At 39.3% G+C, this 14,590-nt stretch overlaps 1 protein-coding gene across 4 annotated transcripts in view; it reads right to left on the bottom strand.

Moving 5' to 3' along the window:
* Positions 1-14,590, bottom strand: part of LOC136864070 (ataxin-7-like protein 1) — a 521,582-nt gene that overhangs the window by 382,661 nt on the left and 124,331 nt on the right. The gene's annotated exons all lie outside the window — the stretch shown is intronic.

The following is a 14,590-nucleotide window of genomic DNA, read 5'->3' as shown; positions in this document are numbered from 1 at the left end:
ATATGGGAATGACAGCTGATTCAGAAAGTGATGGAACCAACCAGAGGGAAAAATATCCTGGATGTGGTGCTGATAAAACCAGATGAGCTCTATAGGGAAACTGAAGTAATAGATGGTATTAGTGATCATGAAGCTGTTTTTGTGGTAGTTAAAAATAAATGTGATAGAAAGGAAGGTCTTAAAAGTAGGACTGTTAGCCAGTACCATATGGCTGATAAAGCAGGCATGAGGAAGTTTCTAAAAAGTAACTATGATCGGTGGAAAACGGTAAATAAAAATGTAAACAGACTCTGGGATGGGTTTAAAGAAATTGTTGAGGAATGCAAAAACAGGTTTGTACCTTTAAGGGTGGTAAGGAATGGTAAAGACCCACCTTATTATAATAGAGAAATAAAGAGACTAAGAAGGAGGTGCAGACTGGAAAGAAATAGAGTTAGAAATGTCTGTGGAAGTAAGGAGAAATTGAAGGAACTTACTAGAAAATTGAATCTAGCAAAGAAGGCAGCTAAGGATAACATGATGGCAAGCATAATTGGCAGTCATACAAATTTTAGTGAAAAATGGAAGGGTATGTATAGGTATTTTAAGGCAGAAACAGGTTCCAAGAAGGACATTCCAGGAATAATTAATGAACAAGGGAGTGTGTATGTGAAGATCTTCAAAAGGCAGAAGTATTCAGTCAGCAGTATGTAAAGATTGTTGGTTTCAAGGATAATGTCGAGATAGAGGAGGAGACTAAGGCCAAAGAAGTAATAAAATTTACATATGATAACAATGACATTTACAATAAGATACAAAAGTTGAAAACTAGAAAAGCGGCTGGAATTGATCAGATTTCTGGGGATATACTAAAGACAATGGGTTGGGATATAGTACCATATCTGAAGTACTTATTTGATTATTGTTTGGTCGGAGGAGCTATACCAGATGAATGGAGAGTTGCTATAGTAGCCCCAGTGTATAAAGGAAAGGGTGATAGACATAAAGCTGAAAATTACAGGCCAGTAAGTTTGACATGCATTGTATGTAAGCTTTGGGAAAGCATTCTTTCTGATTATATTAGACATGTTTGTGAAATTAATAACTGGTTCGATAGAAGGCAATTCGGTTTTAGGAAAGATTATTCCACTGAAGCTCAACTTGTAGGATTCCAGCAAGATATAGCAGATATCTTTGATTCTGGAGGTCAAATGGACTGTATCGCGATTGACCTGTCTAAAGCATTTGGTAGGGTGGATCATGGGAGACTACTGGCAAAAATGAGTGCAATTGGACTAGACAAAAGAGTGACTGAATGGGTTGCTATATTTCTAGAAAATAGATCTCAGAGAGTTAGAGTAGGTGAAGTTTTGTCTGACCCTGTAATAGTTGAGAGGGGAGTTCCTCAGGGCAGTGTTATCGGACCTTTATGTTTTCTTATATATATAAGAATATGAGTAAAGGAGTGGAATCTGAGGTAAGGCTTTTTGCGGATGATGTTATTCTCTATAGAGTGATAAATAAGTTACAAGATTGTGAGCAACTGCAACATGACCTCGAAAATGTTGTGAGATGGACAGCAGGCAATAGTATGTTGATAAACGGGGTTAAAAGTCAGGTTGTGAGTTTCACAAATAGGAAAAGTCCTCTCAGTTTTAATTACTGCATTGATGGGGTGAAAGTTCCTTTTGGGGATCATTGTAAGTATCTAGGTGTTAATATAAGGAAAGATCTTCATTGGGGTAATCACATAAATGGGATTGTAAATAAAGGGTACCGATCTCTGCACATGGTTATGAGGGTTTTTAGGGGTTGTAGTAAGGATGTAAAGGAGAGGGCATATAAGTCTCTGGTAAGACCCCAACTAGAGTATGGTTCCAGTGTATGGGACCCTCACCAGGATTACCTGATTCAAGAACTGGAAAAAATCCAAAGAAAAGCAGCTCGATTTGTTCTGAATGATTTCCAACAAAAGAGTAGCGTTACAAAAATGTTGCAATGTCTGGGTTGGGAAGAATTGAGAGAAAGAAGGAGAGCTGCTCGACTAAGTGGTATGTTCCGAGCTGTCAGCGGAGAGATGGCGTGGAATGACATTAGTAGACGAAAAAGTTCGAATGGCGTTTATAAAAGTAGGAAAGATCACAATATGAAGATAAAGTTGGAATTCAAGAGGACAAACTGGGGCAAATATTCATTTATAGGAAGGGGAGTTAGGGATTGGAATAACTTACCAAGGGTGATGTTCAATAAATTTCCAATTTCTTTGAAATCATTTCGGAAAAGGCTAGGAAAGCAACAGATAGGGAATCTGCCACCTGGGCGACTGCCCTAAATGCAGATCAGTATTGATTGATCACAGTATGCTAAAGAATCATGTCTCTTTCTTCCTTTCTTCTTCCTTTCTTAACCCTTTCAGACCGAGTACGCACAATTGTGCGGGTTCGTATTTTAGTTATCCCTGGCCGTAGTTGATGTTTTTTCGGCGCTAGACCGGACTGCAGTGATTGTGCGGGACTCGTGGCGTGTATTTCAATTGCTTTTAGTATGCGCTTGACCGCCAGGGTGAAGGAAGAAGAGTTTAAAAAGCACAGTTGATCGGCGAGATGACGGGAAGCAGTAGTGCCAAAATTAAGTATTTATTTATTGCATGTATATTAATCTAGAAGCTTTACTGAATACCGGAATATATTCAATGAAGTGTGTACATTGGTTAGTGAACGTAAATTTTGCAGATACATCATCGTATGTGATATGAGGTTTTGAATTTTGATACGCACAACTGTGTGGGTCCTGCTTTTCGAATGTTAGTTTTTATTTTGTAAAATAAACTATCAATATGTGTATTGAGGAGCATTTTAGTAAGTTTTTGACATACAAACAAAAATTCACACCTCCAGTTTTCTTTCAGGTCTGAAAGGGTTAATCTGTTTACCCTCCAGGGTTTGTTTTTCCCCCTCTGACTCAGGAAGGGATTCCACCTCTACTGCCTCAAGGGCAGTGTCCTGAAGCGTAAGACATTGGGTCAGGGATATAACTGGGGAGGGGGACCAGAACCTTGCCCAGGCGGCCTCGCCTGCTATGCTGAACAGGGGCCTTGTAGGGGAGGGGAAGTGGAAGGGATAGACAAGGAAAAGGGAAGGAAGCGTGGCCTTAAGTTAGGTACCATCCCGGTATTGGCCTGGAGGAGAAGTGGGAAACCACGGAAAACCATTTCCACAATGGCTGAGGTGGGAATCAAACCCACCTCTACTCAGTTGATCTTCCGAGGCCGAGTAGACCACGTTACAGCCCTCGTACCACTTTTCAAATTTCGTGGCAGAGCCGGGAATCAAAACCAGGCAAACAGTAATCACTACACCACAGAGGTGGACTAATGTCTCTCTCAAGCCCAGATAGTTGCAACCATTCCCTACAAGTAGAGTATGTACCCATTGCTTGGCTACATGAGATCAGTTTTATGTTTCGCGTGGTATTCACAATGAATTTGTCCGCAGTCCATGCTTACGTGGCGGTAATTATTATGCCTGTTCATTGTAACTTCCTTAGAAGAACATCTGAGACTTCAGAAAAGTCAAGTCTTCGTAAAGGATGCCTAGATGAGTACAAAATGAATTTAAAAAGGGCATGACTCAGTAAGTTATCAAACCCTCACTACTCCATGTAGCTTATCCACGTACAACTAGCATGCCTAATTTCGCGCAGCTACTTCGTGCATGAACGTCTAGCTCTTATAACTCGGTATTCACGAGGAGAGCGAAAGTTCTCACTTCGTAAAGTCACTGATGTGTTACAGCCTTATGGTCCAGTTTTATGAATTTATTGAACGCTCTAACGGTAGTAATTACATGGCGTAAGCTATCACATCTGCTGTACAGTATTTGCGTGCCATAGATTATAAAACACTGTGAAAAACTTGTTTCTATAAAGACTAAATCATACTGTGATCGCTCTTGTTGAGTGATGTGTCTCAAACAAATGAGACATGTGTGTGAAAAACATTATCAAATTTCAAGTGTACTACAAAGTGACACAGCCTAAGTTTCCGACATTATGTAATATTGAGTGCATTGTTACACTTTACTTCAATTTTATAACAGAAACATTGGTGAAATTCAAAAGTTCAAAAATTGATTCATTTTGTACCGAAACGCAGAAACTGAGAAATGATTTAATTATTTTATTATGCTTGGTTCTTTTGTAGATCTATATTACACATTTCATGATTCTGATATGCTAATCTCCTTTGTAAATTTATATTACACACAATGCAATAATTTTTTGGGAAAAGTTAATCTTCATGTAGGTATTACTGTGAAATGAGTGTTGGGATGCTGTCAACACCCTGCGCAACTACTAACATTACAAATGAGTGAGTGAGTGAGTGAGTGAGTAACTTTGGGAGGGTTAAAAAGAAAAAGAAATACTTAGAAAATTTGCTCCTCATGCATTGTGGTAAATTATTAAAAACAAAAAATTTAGTTTAATCTTGGCTTTGAAAATCTCTCCATGCTTGCAAAACTGGTTCTTATTCTTCCTCATTCAAATGCAGAAGCAGCAAATTTTTTCTAAGCAAGTGACGCCAGAACTAAAAAGAGCAATAAAACGAGACTAGAACCTGTTAACTCATCCCTGTCTTTCATAGCTATACACTTTCATATAAAATGAGACATTTACCTCTCAATCAAGAAATAAGCACTGAGCCGGAAACATTCCAATAGTGGTCGTGCGGGGTTATAACGACACCCCACGTGTGAATAAAGAGCACTTATGGCTGTCACAGCAATTCTAATTATAAGCACTTGTTTTACACTTCAAGGTCAAGGTCACTTTGGGAGGTATAACAGATCACAGCAGGCTAAATGAACTCAATCCCAAGATACAGCTTAACAAATGTACGCCAACACCCGATGCGACTTTTTGAGGGTTAATCACAACAGCTTGGCAGAGATCTCCTGTGTTGCAATGCTTTAGAATTTGGAAGTAAATGGTAAAATTTTGACACTGGAAGATCAAGCTTCTGCTTTCATAACTTAGAGCCACGGATGGCATCACAAATTGCATTTTTCTGAACAGTAGGACCAAAATTGACAATTTCAAGTGTATCCTTTATAACAGAGCATACATGCACGTTAAAATGAACATAACCGAGCTCGATAGCTGCAGTTGCTTAAGTGTGGCCAGTACCCAGTATTCGGGAGATAGTGGGTTTGAACCCCACTGTCGGCAGACCTGAAGATGTTTTTCCATGGTTTCCCATTTTCACACCAAGCAAATGCTGGGGCTGTACCTTAATTAAGGCCATGGACGCTTCCTTCCCACTCCTAGCCCTTTTTTCTCCTATCGTCGCCATAAGACTTATCTCTGTCGGTGCGACGTAGACCAACTTGCAAAAAAATGAACACATCAGAACATCAACATGTTCTATGCTTGGTGGTGTAACATAACAAAAGTAGTGAACTTCTTAAAAAAATGTCATTTAGCTGGATTTTCTGCCCTTCTTACAAAAAAAATTATCAGCTCTTTAAGTGAAAGAAAGTAATTTGTTCAGTGCAATAAAATGTCCTCCAGAGACCACACTGTCAAATTTGGAATTCCACAGGGCTCAAACCTAGGACCCCGTATGTTCCTCATTCATATCAATGATCTCTCGCTGAATTACGTAAAACACACTTTAACATGTATAGGCAAATTTTTACAGTTCAAGATTGCTACTCTTGTACAAAAAAAAATTAGAATACACATACAGTATTGGAGTTACAAAAATTGCCTCAAATTTAATATACTGAAGTGTAACATATCATTCACCACAAACATAATGTTCATTACCCTTACTAGATAGGATTACATGAGCTATGGCATGCTGAGCAGGTAAATGACCTTGGAGTTGTATTCAACAACAGAGTAATAAATAAGTTACAAGATTGTCAGCAACTGCAACATGAGCTCGATAATGTTGTGAGATGGACAGCAGGCAATGTATGATGGTAAACGGGGTTAAAAGTCTAGGTTGTGAGTTTCACAAATAGGAAAAGTCCTCTCAGTTTTAATTACTGCATTCATGGAGTGAAAGTTCCTTTTGGGAATCATTGTAAGTATCTAGGTGTTAATATAAGGAAAGATCTTCATTGGGGTAATCACATAAATGGGATTGTAAATAAAGGGTACTGATCTCTGCATATGGTTATGAGGGTATTTAGGGGTTGTAGAAAGGATGTAAAGGAGAGGGCATGTAAGTCTCTGGTAAGACCCCAACTAGAGTATTGTTCCAGTATGTGGGACCCTCACCAGGATTACTGCTCTATGGCTAAATGGTTAGCGTGCTGGCCTTTGGTCACAGGGGTCCCGGGTTCGATTCCCGGCAGGGTCGGGAATTTTAACCATAATTGGTTACTTCTCCTGGCAGTGTCATCTTCATTATCATTTCATCCACATCACGACATGCAGGTCGCCTACGGGCGTCAAATCAAAAGACCTGCACCTGGCGAGCTGAAGTCCTCGGATACATCCCGGCACTAAAAGCCATACGCCATTTATTTACCAGGATTACTTGATTCAAGAACTGGAAAAAATCCAAGGAAAAGCAGCTTGATTTGTTCTGGGCGATTTCCGACAAAAGAGTATCGTTACAAAATGTTGAAAATTTTGGGCTGGGAAGAACTGGGAGAAAGAAGACGAGTTGCTCGACTAAGTGGTATGTAGTTCAAAAACAATGAAGATATTTATTAAACCACCTGCTCAATACTTTACATCCACTTATAAGTGGTTACATAAATATATTAATACTTAATATTTTCGGGATATGTTTCGCCCTTAATTTAGGGCATCTTCAGCCTAAAATGCAACCTTAAAAAGTTATACATAATATTAAGAGAGAAGCTAAAATATTAGCCTTTTAGACTAATTACTAAAAATTGGTACACTTAATGTGAATAATACATTGATACATTAATAAAAAACATCTTATTGAAGCATTGTCTATGGTAATTCTAAAATTAATGAGTCCGAGACTAAAACTCCTTATAAAATTATGTGGTTCTAATAAAATGGGTTCAAATTAAAATTGGCTGTTATTTCACCCCATGTGATATTGCGTATATTGCCAACAAAATAAAGGCGTTAACACAAGCACACAAAAGTATGTCTTGCAAACAACGTGTTCAGGGCTGTCACTGTTAAACCAATATGCATACTTCTCCTAGATAAGACATGGTCTGTTAATATACATCATAAATCAATGAGTAAGGTTTTTACTAAAACCGTGTAAAAAACACAAATGTAAAGAAACACTTAAAAACACATTCCTCTTTAATTTTACACTGCATACCATTCTTTTGCTGTCCGTAATTTGCTCTGCAGTACACTACAACAGCCTTCTCCAAGTTTTCTGGTTTAAATCTGTGGCATTTGTCTGTTAAAATTAGCTTCAATGTGGAGAATGATCTCTCTACATTTGTGGATATGGTAGGACAGTACTTGAATTCGGGAACGAGTGTAGGTGTTAAACAATTTGGTAGATCCATATTATCAGTACCAGCCAAATAGAGTATTTGTTTATAGCTATCATAATGTAGCCCGGATCTTGTTTAAGAATATCACAATGTTTCGTTTGCAGACATAGTCCGAGATTTCCTGGGATACCTTCCGCTTCACGTTCTCCATACTGTCCAAAGAATCACCAAGACACAATCCACTGTTTTGCAGCTTCTTGGTTTATTCTGGTATTATTTGGAAGTGTGTCTTGATAAGTGCCAGTTCCCACTGAACCGTTTCATTGCCGAAAGTGTTCATGATATTAATTACTTAACATTTTGTTGAAGACTGTAAAATATGTTAAAATATGCATAATAAATGTCAAAAAATATCCACAATAAATCCAAAATTTGAAATGTATGCACTTATTTCAAATAAGCATATATATTGTCCCCTTCAAAATTGGCAAAATCATTTATTGGAAAGCATTTATTTCTACTGTGTGTTAAAATATTATTTTATGAACCAGGAAGGGAGTTTTATCACGTCGAGTTGACTGAGCGAGATACGCCAGGTGGCTGGGAATTCCACTCAAGGCCAGGCGAGGGGAGAACGCAGAGACAGCTAGCCAAAGAACCTTGGAATCAGCCGTGAATGACACGTGACCAGGCTGAATGTGTGTCAAGTGCTCGATCGATAATTGTGAAGGTGCATGACGTCTGACTATGGCAGCCAATCAAGCGATTAATTTGGTGCTAAGTTAATAAATTAACCAATCGCTTATGAGGAAAAGACGCACCCCTGTCTTAAGACAGTGAATAATGGATTTTCCTAGGGAAAATTTACACAGAAATTTCTACCTCTGAACACGTCTTGTGGAGGATTACTCTAGCTTCAACAACGGACGGAAGAAGACGTATTTCGCTTACTGAGAAGAATTACTCTAGCTTCGACTACGGGCAGAAGAAGACGCACTTCGCTTGCCAGGGAACTTCGTCATTCAGAGCCTACAACTGGTTACAACTGCAGTTCAGATGTTTGCGGATTCCACCTATAATTCAGCAGATTTTAAAAGTTAAGTTTCCTTGTCATCTTATCAGACATCGGTGTGAGTTTTGGACCTTGTCTTAGACGTGATTTTTAGTTTCAGCTTCACAAGATTTCCACTGAAGAGGTCACCGGTTCGAGTCCGAGTCAGGATGTCAGTCCTCTTTCTTCGTGAACGGTGTGATTTCCAGCGCGCCAGCATGTCTCCAATGCACGAGTAAAATGTAAGGCAGTCCAGACGGGCGTGACGAGGATCGATGGTGCGTAAGGTGATAATGCACTAGGTCATCAGCCCGAGTTCTACAACCGACAGTCACCACCAAGTAATATTTAAACTTTGTTATTCTTTCTTTCCTTTTGTAAAGTAATTGTAATGACATAGCCTCTACTTATTTGTTTAGACATTTTCTATTAGTTAGAATTTTTCCATCTCTTCTTTCTTGGTGATGGTAGATTGAGGATGAGTGAGTATTTGAACCTATTAGTTTGTTTTGAGTGGATGTCTTCGAGAAGTGTTTCAACTGTCCCGAGTTCGTTGTGGTAGGAGAAATAAGTGTAGATTGACCCCAACGTTAAACTTGGACTATTTGAATATTTTTGACTTTTAATGAGATCAAATGGGACAGAAATTCCGTGGATTCTATCATGTCAGAGTTCATTCTTCAATTATGCGACATATGGTTGAGTTTTGTGTGCAATAGAGTCATCTGAAATATTATTGTGTAGTAGCTTCCGCACGTATGATCTTGCGCGGCCAGTAATAATAATAATAATATTAAAAATAATTCAACTAAATTACCGCGTAAAAGAACACCTAAGGTCATGAGCATAATATTAGTTATTATTGAAAATGGTTGATGTGCGCTCATTATTGTAATTTAGGCCTGGGAAATGGCAGTATCTGACCGATACAATTTGTTATATATTTGCTGTGCTGTGATGATTAGTTGATTGATTGATGGATATTATTGAATTCAGCAGTCGAGCTGTGCATCCATTAATGAGTCAATGACGGAATAAATATGTTACTTGATGTAATGTCTTCGTTATGAGTGCAGATTAATCGAGAATCACAATTATAGTGGAGAAGTAAAAATAAATGTCGTAGCTCATGAACCGCGTGCGCGGAATGTTTGTTCTGGCCTATGTTTAAGCGGTTTATCGATGATTTTTTGGATGATTTTGCGTTCGTAAATTTTCTCTAAACGTTGTCGTATAACTGTGTTCTATAATTAAGTGATAATCCTTGCTCTGTCACATTTCCCAGTTGATGAGAGGGGGTCACCACGATAGTGTCATCGTGAGAATAATTTTCCTAACTTTGTCTAAACATAAAAATTAATAATCAAGGGCTAGCGTTCGTGTAAATATGTATATAATATTTCCGTGTATCCTTGTGTGAGTGTAGTATGTATGATTTGACTGTGTTTTGCTTAATGTAAGTTTATAATCCATATTTGTGATGATGCTCTTCATTATTTTGTGGAATTTTCGGCCTAATTTACGCCAACTTTAGTGGTTCACCATTTGAATGAATTCAAACCTTTAGTAAATTTTATTCGTTTTTAAGGAGGAATAGGATCTTATTTAACGAATACACATGAATAAGTATAGGCCATGTCAGTGGATTGAACTCACAAAGTCGAAAATTGTAGGAATAATTTAATTAATTGTTTCGAGTAACGGATAAATGTAAATTGACATGAGGTCAAGTTCCGAGCTATTATGTGTGAAGCAACTACTAAATAATTATAAAGTTGAGTTTATTAATTAATTTAAAGGTCAAGGAAGACGATTTAACTATAATTTTATAAGAGAAAAATTTTATTTAATTTTCAAAGAGAAATGAAAATGATCATTTTCAAATTTGTTTAAAATCAAATCCATGAAGGAAGGAAGTTTATTTTCAAATTATTAAGTTATCAAAGAGAGAGATCATCTCAAATTAATTATTATTAATTATTTAATTAATTTTTCACTAAAAATATGAATATTATATTTGCAGATACAGGCATTTCTTGTTTCGTTTACCGATGAAGTATCTATGTGACTACGACATAAAAGAAGACAATCATATAAACAAAATACCTAGATTTTGTTAATTATTGTATAATTTATGAAGAGCAGTAGTTGTAATAAATGTCTAAAACCTATTTAGTTTTCTCTCATTTGCCACTAGTTCATCATCTATCCCTGCACTTTAAAATTTTCGCACAGCCGATAAGCGAACGGTCTACACCCTGCAGATCTTCGCTCACCGGCCGAGCTGAGCCCGGCATGACGGGTGCAATATATGCACTATTAAACTTAATAATTTGCCCAATTTCACCTTCAAACACTTCCTTGTCACTTCTGAAGGTCTACATATTGGCAAACCAAATATCCATTTGCATACAAATCAGATGTCTATTCATGACATATAATTTCAGCTGTGATAACCCTGTCTTCCACTTGGGCTTGTAGAAAAATAATTTCAGAGTTTCCCATTGTTCCAACATTCTCAAAATAAAATGTAATGCCAAACGTGTCAACAGGCCTCAATATTCAGTGTTTTTTCGGTACTGAGGAAGTCTTGTAGTTCTGATAATATTGCCTGCCTCTTGCCGCTGTGACTTAAGTATATCTGTCTGCTCCTTAATCCCATTTCCTGATAGGGGCTTGGGGATGAAGTGGGATGAATTTTTATGGCCTTTCTTTTTTTTTTTTCTACAGCTGGATGCCGTTTCTGACACCAACCTCAGCTGAAGAGCGAATGAATATGAAATGTATGATGGTCAATGAAATTGTGTGAGGAAGGAAGGAAGGAAGGAAGGAAGGAAGGAAGGAAGGAAGGAAGGAAGGAAGGAAGGAAGGAAGGAAGGAAGGAAGGAATCAGCTGTGCCTTATGTTCAGGATTGTAAATAGCAGTGCCCTGCCATTTACCGGGGAGTTTAGGTACTATTCATGTATCGACTTATCTGTATCGATTCCAACATTTCTGTATTGAGTGGAGAGAATAACAAATAAATGTATTGAAGGTGTGTCACGTTTTATTCCCTAACATACTGGTGCCAAAAATTCGCTCACGGTTCAAATTACGTATCACTGTATCACGAGACGACGTTCTTTGAACATTCTTGGACGAAGATACGAAGTGGAAAGTGAAGTGAAGTGAAGTTTAGATTACATTAAATAAGACACGAGACTTCACGACATGAGATGCCAGCCAGTAATATCGGACACAAACTTGATGAGTACAAATTTATTCATTCTGTGAAATATATTAAGAATTGTTTGTTTAACAAGAGCATGCTAGCAAAGGAATTCGCAACTACTGCATGGACTGAGTCGAAATTACTGGGGCATGCACGCATGATTGTCTCATTGTGCATGGGTAGCCATTTTGAATAGCTATAGGAACGCCATCTGCCACCTTCTAGGCGTCTCCATGATTAAGTACGTGACTAGTGCTGCCATCTGTCAGCACCTAATGGAGTCAGAACAGTGTATAATGTGCTATCTTTACAACTTCGCCATATTACATCGCCTTAGAACTGACTCACCCCTCAGTCACATACCTACCTTGAAGAGCAATAAATTACCTCACTTCTAACTGACCGGCACTTTCCACCCACAATGACTGACAATGAACAGCAGCTTAAGAAGCTTAAAAGGAAGCGAACACTCAGCGTAATAATGCTATATGCTTCTCCACGTTTTTAAAAGGCTGTAATGACTCTACAGACCTCACTGAGATTCAACACATCCATGATCATCTTCAAGATACATTGCAACAGTTAATAGCCTTAGATGACTCTATACATGACCTGTTACAAGATGAAGATTATGAAGCAAACGCATGCACTTGTGAAGAACACATAGATACCTCGAAGCGCGCTATTCAGAAGGCTAATAGCCTTCTTGGAAAAAGAAAGAACAAACTAGCGTGTCTTCTACACCCTGTTCGGACATTCATCCCACGGATATTCAAGGAGTGAAATTACCAACGATCAGGCTCGAACCGTTCTCCGGAGACGTAGAGAAGTGGTCCCGCTTCTGGGAGCAGTTTCAGTCATCAGTAGACAGCAACCCTTCAATCTCTAATATCGAAATACATGTCTTCCTCCGCGGGTACCTAGAGGACGAACCTAAGGATATGGTTGATGGAATACCAATAACCAGCGACGCATACGAGGAAACAAAACGGATCCTAGTTTCACGATATGGAGACAAGAATCGTATAATCCAAGCTCATCTCGATTATCTCGAAGCTCTGAAACCCATATCACACGCTTCTCCCGATGCCTTAAATAGCACTTACATTGAATGTATCAGATGCATACAGGCATTACGAGCATTAGGGGAAAGGGTTGACGACTATGGACGGATGCTAGCTCCCAAGATGCTACGCGCGTTTCCGGAGGATACAGTCCGCCGGTGGATCATACATTCTAAGAGAGAAAAGATCACAGAAAGTCATAACGAAACTTATGGAATTCTTGAATGACAAGGTGGAAGGTGCCATGACCTCGCACAAAATTAGAGGAAACTGTACCTTTTCAGACACGTTTACACCCAAAGCTGCTATGCTTCACGTGAATGCGAAATTGAAAACGGTGGACAGAAGAACGAAGAAGGGACCATCGGCATTCTGCGTATTCTGCGAGTCACGAGACCACTGCGCACAAGACTGTTCCAAGGTGTCCAACATTAAGGAACAAACTGATAAGCTACGAGCTGCTCATCGATGCTTCGTGTGTCTCAAGCGAGGACACAATACAAAAGACTGCAGCAAACGAAGCTAGGTAGCTTGTTCAAAATTCAAGAAATCTCATCATGTGACATTCTGCAACAAAGAACAGGAAGTTTCAGTAGGAAAGATCGACGTAGAATTGCCCCACTTCACGCCTCTCCAGACTGCCAGTATTTGGATCACGGGCCCGACTGGGTTACGGAAACGTACACGTTGCCTATTCGACGCAGGAAGCCAATCCAGCTTCATCAGCATGGAACTGGTACATCAATTGAAGCTACGCGTTGTGGGACACAAGGCTATAACCGTAACAGGTTTCGAATCACCTCACTCTACATCCAGAAATCGTCGTCTCATCCAGTTCAGCATTACCGGAGTTTGGACAAACAGTTTGGACAAACGCTATAGTAAACCTCTCAGCGTTTGAAAGCGAAAACACGTACTCACCCACATCCAGCTGTCCTACACGACATTCAAGCCTTACCACGAATTAGAAAGCTGCAGCTTGCGGATCCCAATGATGACGGACATGACCATCCTATTGAAATCGTAATAGGTGGAGATCAGTATTGGAAGGTGATGAAAGATGATGAACTGATTCGCCTTTCAAATTCCGCAGTGCTCCTTCCATCGATATTTGGTTGAGTTTTAAGTGGCAAGAAATCCGGTATCACTGTAAACCATTACGCTGTGAATCACGTGCACTTCAACGACGAACCTACGGCATTGGACCACGAAATTCATCGCTTCTGGGATCTGGAGACCTTGGGAATTAAGGAACAGCGGGAGCAACCACTAACGACGAAAGACGCTGCCATTCTACAAGATTTTCACGACACCTACCAGAAGACGGACGGAGAGTGGTTTCTTTGATTAGAAAGGAAGACGCATGCCCGTCTTCAAACTGCTGCAACGCAGAAAAGTGTTTCCAAACATTTCAAAGAAAACTTAATGGCAATTCCGAGTTCCGCGAAATGTACCAGTCTCTAAGAGAGGACACGTCGAGATGATCGACACTCAGAACACCACGGACGACATCATCTACCTTCCTCATCATGCAGTGAACAAAGAGACCCACAGAACAACCAAATGGAGGATTGTCTTCAATGCTTCATTCCACGGCAAGGATTCACCATCCCTCAATGATTGTCTGGAGGCAGGACCTAATATCTCCTGCCAGAAATACTGTCGACATTGATCCGTTTCCGAATGTTTCAGCGAGCGATCATCGGGGACGGAACTCAAGCATTTTTTGCAATTGTCTTTGGACAAGTGTGACAGGAACTTAACCAGGTTCTTCTGGTTTTGCGCCGAGAGGGACGAAAAGGGAACTCTGTGTACGACAGATGACGTAATCACGTA

This window comes from Anabrus simplex, chromosome 2, assembly GCF_040414725.1.
Source record: "Anabrus simplex isolate iqAnaSimp1 chromosome 2, ASM4041472v1, whole genome shotgun sequence".
NCBI lineage: Eukaryota > Metazoa > Arthropoda > Insecta > Orthoptera > Tettigoniidae > Anabrus > Anabrus simplex.
The sequence above is the reverse complement of the archived record's forward strand: the minus strand, read 5'-3'. Positions and strand labels throughout refer to the sequence as shown.